Genomic DNA, 6,000 nt, shown 5'->3' with positions numbered 1-6,000 from the left:
CCCCACCCTGCAGAGGAAGGTGAAACCCCTTCCCCAGGTCACTGCCAATTTGACCTGAGGGAAAATTCCTTCCTGACCCCATATCTGGTGGGCATGTGGGGCGGGCAAGACCAGCCTTCCAAGCAAGAGAGCGCTCAGAGCCCTGGCCCTCCCCGTACAATGTCCCGTCTCCAGCCATCGCCATCTCCAGATGCTTCAGAGAAAGGACATGACAAAGAAACCCTCTTATTCTGTGGGGGGCTGGGGGAATCCTTTCCTGCCACTGGCAGGTGTCTGGCTGAAACCCTGACACATAAGGGTCTTGATTTGCATTGCCGCTGCTTGGTATGTTCATACTGGAATTTCATGGTAGCTCTTTAAGCAGGGAGTTTCTTCATAATTCAACTTCACAAGCATTACTTTTGCATGTTAAATCTGCGAGAGTTTCCCTTAGTCTGTCTTCTCCTTCCCGGGGCCTTACCTAGAGAACAGGCCATTCATCGGGAGCAGTTTTGCTGGGCACGCAGTTCTCCTCAAATCTTTCCATTCAAACATTGTTGACGCACGTCAACATTTCTGTTTGGTCCCCCCGACAAGAAATTTTGTGTCCAAGTTTTGATGACTAATCCCTGTTTTTCCTGGGATGTGAATAAAAGGCCATTACAGGGGTTGGGAGTTTTCCACTGACCGTTTTGGATTAGGCTCCTGGTTGGTTGCTTCTTCAGAGCTTCCTTATACTGTTGCACCTTCTTCGAAAGTGCATGGACTAGTGTAGCCCTCCAGCCCTAGCTGCCGGCAAGAACAAGGTACTGCAGCATTTTTGCTATTGTCCATTTTGTTCCCCTGAATGGCCTTTTATGCAGCTGAAATTACTGTTTGCTTGTGGTATCATGTAGATGCCCCAAATGAGAGTAGGGCCCCATACTTTTGGGTGAATCACAGACACATTATAAAACACAATCCTTGCCCCCAAAGGCTTGCAATCTAAATAGTCAAAGCAGCCAAAAGCTGGGAGGGGATGTACAGGCACAAAGATGAAGTGGTTTGCACAAGAAACAACAAATTCTGCATCTTGGCAGGGGGTTAGATTAGTCCCTTTTGTGGTTCTATGTCACATAGCAGGTCAGTGTCAGCTGCTCCCCGCCCCCTTCCTCTGTATGACTGGAGGGATGTTAATGGCCCACTTCACCTTTGAAATACCTGTTAACTACTTATGCTAAACAGTCTGTTCCACCTTGTATTTAGCTGTGACACCCTGAGGGCTTCTCTAAAAATACACTGCGGCAGCACATAGTGAAGAGGGTAGCAGTGCCCCTGGGAGAAGCTCTCCTGTACTGTTTACACCAGGAGTTTGGGTCAGTATAACTTCATCGCTCAGGGGTGTGGATTGTGTCCTGGTCTGTACTACACAGTTGGGTCAGTATAAGGCAGCTCATGTCAGTGTACACACTACAGCCTCAACCAATGTCAGTGTACACACTACAGCCTTGCTCCAGCTGATGTAAGCGCCCTGCTACACTGACACCATAACTCCACCTCCGTGAGAGGCCTAGGGCTTATGTTAGGGCGACGCAGCGTTACTTACATCAGTAGTTGGCTGTCTTGTCAATTTCATGGCTCCCCAGCTGGGCTGCCACCCAGGCTCCCAGCTTCAGCTGCTCCCCCCCCCCCCCGAACCCTCCTAGGGAGGCCTGCTGCCCCCCAGGGTCCCAGCAGCCTGGCTGCCCTGCCCCAGGCTCTCAGTTCCTGTCCCATCTCCAGATGCAACTTACTGCAGTGGCTGTAAGTTGGCCTAACCTAGATTGATTTAAGACTGTAGTGTAGACATGCCCTCATGAGCACCACAGTTATACCAACGTAAGTCTGTGGTGTAGACGAAACCTGAGTAAGTTTCCCAGTCCTGAAGAAGAGCTCTGTGTCTCTCAAGAGCTTGTCTCTTTCACCAACAGAAGTTGGGCCAATCAGAGATATCACCTCACCCACCTTATCTTGCAAATGCTGTACTTGTCACACATGCAGTGGGATGTGCAGGGGGAGTTCAGCAAAGAGACCACAACTCACCATTTAGTCTTTTTTAAAAAATCTCATTTGGGGGCCAGTTTCATTGTTTTTAGGGGCTGGGTCTGCCTGATTGTTGGACTTTTCGATTGGCGACGCTGCTTTGGGTGGGGAGCAGGAACTGACATCTGAGATGGACATGGCCCTGAGACTACCATCACCCCAGCCTGGCTGAGTGCTCTGTGGCTGTCTCTGCTGAACTCACTTCCTGTCTGCGGGGCAGGGAGAGTTTGAGACAGGAAGTCGAGGGCCTTGCAGCTATGGGCCAACTGAAAGCTCTGCTGAGCCTTAGCCCTTTACAAGCCATGTGTCACCACAGCTCCTTGTAGCTAGAAATCTCCCAGAATCCTCTGCTCTCCAGCTCCCAGACTCCTCGGCTCTTCTGCTCCCAGAATCCTTTGTGCTCCAGCTCCCAGACTCCTCAGCTCTTCTGCTCCCAGAATCCTTTGTGCCCCAGCTCCCAGAATCCTCTGCTCTCCAGCTCCCAGACTCCTCAGATCTTCTGCTCCCAGAATCCTTTGTGCCCCAGCTCCCAGAATCCTCTGCTCTCCAGCTCCCAGAATCCTTTGTGCCCCAGCTCCCAGAATTCTCTGCTCTCCTGCTCCCAGACCCCATTGCCCTTCCTCGGATGGCAGCAGCCAATGCAATCATTGGAGGACTGTTTACAATCAAAAGGGTGTGGCCCAAGGGGCTGGGTTTGCGAGTCGAGTGGGTCTCAGCCAATCAGCGGTGCTAGCAGCTGGGTATGGCCATCTCATAGGTGGGGAGCCGCTGCAAGCGGTAGCGGCTGTAGCCAATGAGGAAGTGAAGAAGGGGTAAGGTAGGCAATGGCCATGGCATCCAATAAAATGTGAGTGGTTAGTCCTGATTGACATATCCGCCACCCAATAGGAAAGGCAATGGGTAGGGACTGATCTGAGTGACAGCTTTATTCGCCAATTGAGCTGAGACTTTGTGCAGGAGTGTTTTGAGTGACAGGCTCCCATGCCAATTGGAAGGGAGGAGAGTGAGGGCTCCCTCTCCCTGGCAGCCAATGGGCTTGGGCGTGGAAGGAGGCCGTTCTTGAGCTACATTCCGCCAGTCCTTTGGGTTTGGGGTCAGAGGGTGACAGCCTCCCTAGCTAACGGGGAAGCCCTTCAGGGCTTGTCCTCAACCAATCGGCCTAGGGAGTCATCCAGTTGAGTATGGGGCTCCCCAGTATTAGGCTATGCAGTTGGGTGCCCTCTTGATTGTCAGGCTTTCGGTCCAATAGAGGCGAGGATCGGCCCTTGAGTGACAGTCACGACAGCCAACGAGGATCAGAGTGGGCGGAGCAGAGCTAATTGACATATTTGCCGATTAATGGAGAACGAGATAGTGGCTGCAGTTTCTGAGCCACCGACCAATGGGGTATGATGCAGGCGGGGGTAAGCCTTTGAGTGGCACAAGCGGCCATCAATGGGAACAGGGCAGGGTAGGCGGGGTCAGCCTCGGAGTTGCTTGTTCCCCAACCAATGGGAAATGAGGTAAGAGAGGGAAGCCCTTGAGTGAGAGATAATATAGCCAATGGAGTGGGAGGAGGGCGGGAAGAACCCCTGAGTGCCAGGCCCGCCTGCCAATGGTGTCGGTGTAAGGGGGGGGCGAGCCCCAGCGGGCAGGGGGCGTGGGGAGGAGGGTGAAGCAGGAAGTGGCTGAGGAGCAGCTGTAGCCGGAGAGGGGCCTTGGGGCTGGGATCGGACCCTCCCCCACAGCGCCCGGCCAGCCGGGGAGGAGCCGCCGCAGCAGCCGCCTGAGCCCAGGGGCCAGCAGGTAAATACCCCCCCCCCGCGATCCTCGCCGGCGCTAGAGCGGGGGGGCTCCCACCCCAGTGCCTGGGGGGACCCCGTAAAATGCAAATGGGGAACGAGGGGGATCTTATTATGCGGGCCCCCAGGTCCTGGGGGGTCTCCCTGCCCCCCAGCGCGTGGGGGGTGAGGAAGGGGGAGGGGTGTGTCTGTACCCCCCCAATTGGGGAAGGGAAATAAAGGGGTCGCCCCAGGAGCCCCCCTGATTCCCGGGGAAGAGGTGTGAATAGGGGAGTGCCCCAAATGGGGAAAATTAAAAAGAGGTCTCAAGCCCCCCCCCCCAGGTTCTTAGGGGTCTCTCTAGGTACCCCCAGACACAGTGAATAAGAGGCTCTGGTGGCCCTTCGTTTCCTGGGGAGGAGGGTGTGACTCTCTGGTCCTCCTCAAACACGGTGAAGGTGAACAAGAGGGTTTTATGGGTTTCCCCCAAATGTCGGGGAGGAGTGTATGACTAAGGGGGCGAGGTGCCCCCAAATGGGGAAATGAATAATGGAGGTTTTGTGGGACTCCCCCATTCCTGGGAGCTCCCTGAGCTCCCCAGTGCCTGGGGAAGGTTGTTTGGATAGGGGGGTATTTCTCTGGGACCCTGGACTACGGAGAAGGTGACTGAAGGGGGATGTCATTATGGGTCACCAATTTATGGGGAGTGGAGTCTGGATTGGGGGGTCCTCTCCCCCTCCCACCCCAGCTCCGTGGGAGCAAACAGGAGTGCTCCTGCACTCAGGGACTGCCCCCTCTGTAGCCACCCCCCCTCCCCCCAGCTCTTGTGGGTGTCTCACTACACAGCCCTTCAGACTCCTGAAATGGAAACAAGCGGTGGGGTAGGTGGTCCTGCTCTGAGACCCTTTTATTCCCTCAACTCTCCCTGTGTGTGTGTGGGTGGGTGCAATACAAGGGAATGGATGATCAGGGTTGAACCTTGTGGGAAGGGGGATGGGTTCTGCAAGGAAGTTGTGTACAGTATTAAAATGTAACTGTTACATTCTGCTTCAGTCTATCCTGGGCTTCGGTCACTTCCTTTTGAGGCCGCTTGCCTTTTGTTTGTGAGGAGGAAGGGTTGTTAGACATCCTGGGCGTTTGGTGTTTTGCTTCAGACCCAGTTACCGCCTCCTGGGCATCTCCCCCAGAAAGCCGCCTCTTTCTAGTCTGTGTCTCTGCGGAATCATATCGCAGGGCAGTCTTGTGGCTCTGCAAAATGAAGTTGTTTGTGGGAGGAAGATCAGGTTTTTAAACAGAATTAATTCTCTCTGTAGTTGGCTGTAAGTAAGATCTGCTTTCTTCTGATGTTTAGGTTGTATCTGATCTAAGCAATGTCCCAGGATTTAGCATGAGGGCCAGCAGTCACTGATGACAGTCTATTTGAGTGTGGGAAAAATTGCCTGTCTATTCTGTAACACAGTGTGGTTCCATCTATGCTAGCATAGATCAGATGTGCAGGGGTTTTTACCACTGTCTTCCTATTCTGGTGTAGAGGACAGTAGTATAAATACCAGTGAGCTATACCTGTGCTTTCACCTTTGACCTTAATCCTGCCGTCTCAGCTGTGTAGGGGTGCCCTTACTTTTGCATGGAGACCAAGTGAAACCTTTAGGGCTCTGCAAAGATGCAGGTGGTTGCCTGCAGCTGATTGTTAACAAAGGGCCTGATGTTACAGTGGTGGAAGCATTTCAGAAAATCACCCAAATAGCAGGTTTTTCTGATGCTGATGTGTTGTTTTTGTTCCTTTTAGGGGCCTAAGCTTGTGCAGTGCACATCCTGCATCGTTCGCTCAGCATTTTGCAAGGACGGGGACCTTATACGGTTTTCTTGAGCTCTTCCATCTCCGATTTCTAAAATTCTTTTAGGTCATCTGTTTTAATCTCTGCTTTTGCTAATGTAAGATTGTCCCTTACAATATGTTTTGCAGGCTTTAATTTATTTGTACTGGAAAGCATCTAAACACACTTCTGGATACTGTACAAATATTAATGTACTATTAGAAGCTGTGTGCAGTTATGGAACAGGGTCACTGGTGTGTGTGTGTCTAGAGTGAGAGAACTACGTTATCACCTTCCTTTTCCCCCTTGGCATTGCAATACATGGGTGACATCATCTATTTCCAGTGTTGGACTGAAAGGAGAGATCCTGGCTCAGTTTGAAA

At 52.5% G+C, this 6,000-nt stretch overlaps 1 protein-coding gene across 1 annotated transcript in view; it reads left to right on the top strand.

Annotated features, from left to right (window-relative positions):
• Nucleotides 1-3,695: 3,695 nt before the first annotated feature.
• ZNF687 (zinc finger protein 687) overlaps nucleotides 3,696-6,000 on the top strand; it is a 48,851-nt gene continuing 46,546 nt past the window's right edge. Inside the window, exon 1 of the mRNA XM_039512554.1 lies at nucleotides 3,696-3,825. The gene's annotated coding sequence lies outside the window, so the exon portion shown is untranslated. The remainder of the gene's footprint in view (nucleotides 3,826-6,000) is intronic.

Source organism: Mauremys reevesii, linkage group 24 (genome assembly GCF_016161935.1).
Source record: "Mauremys reevesii isolate NIE-2019 linkage group 24, ASM1616193v1, whole genome shotgun sequence".
NCBI lineage: Eukaryota > Metazoa > Chordata > Testudines > Geoemydidae > Mauremys > Mauremys reevesii.
Note: the sequence above shows the minus strand (reverse complement) of the source record. Positions and strands in the feature narration are given on the sequence as shown.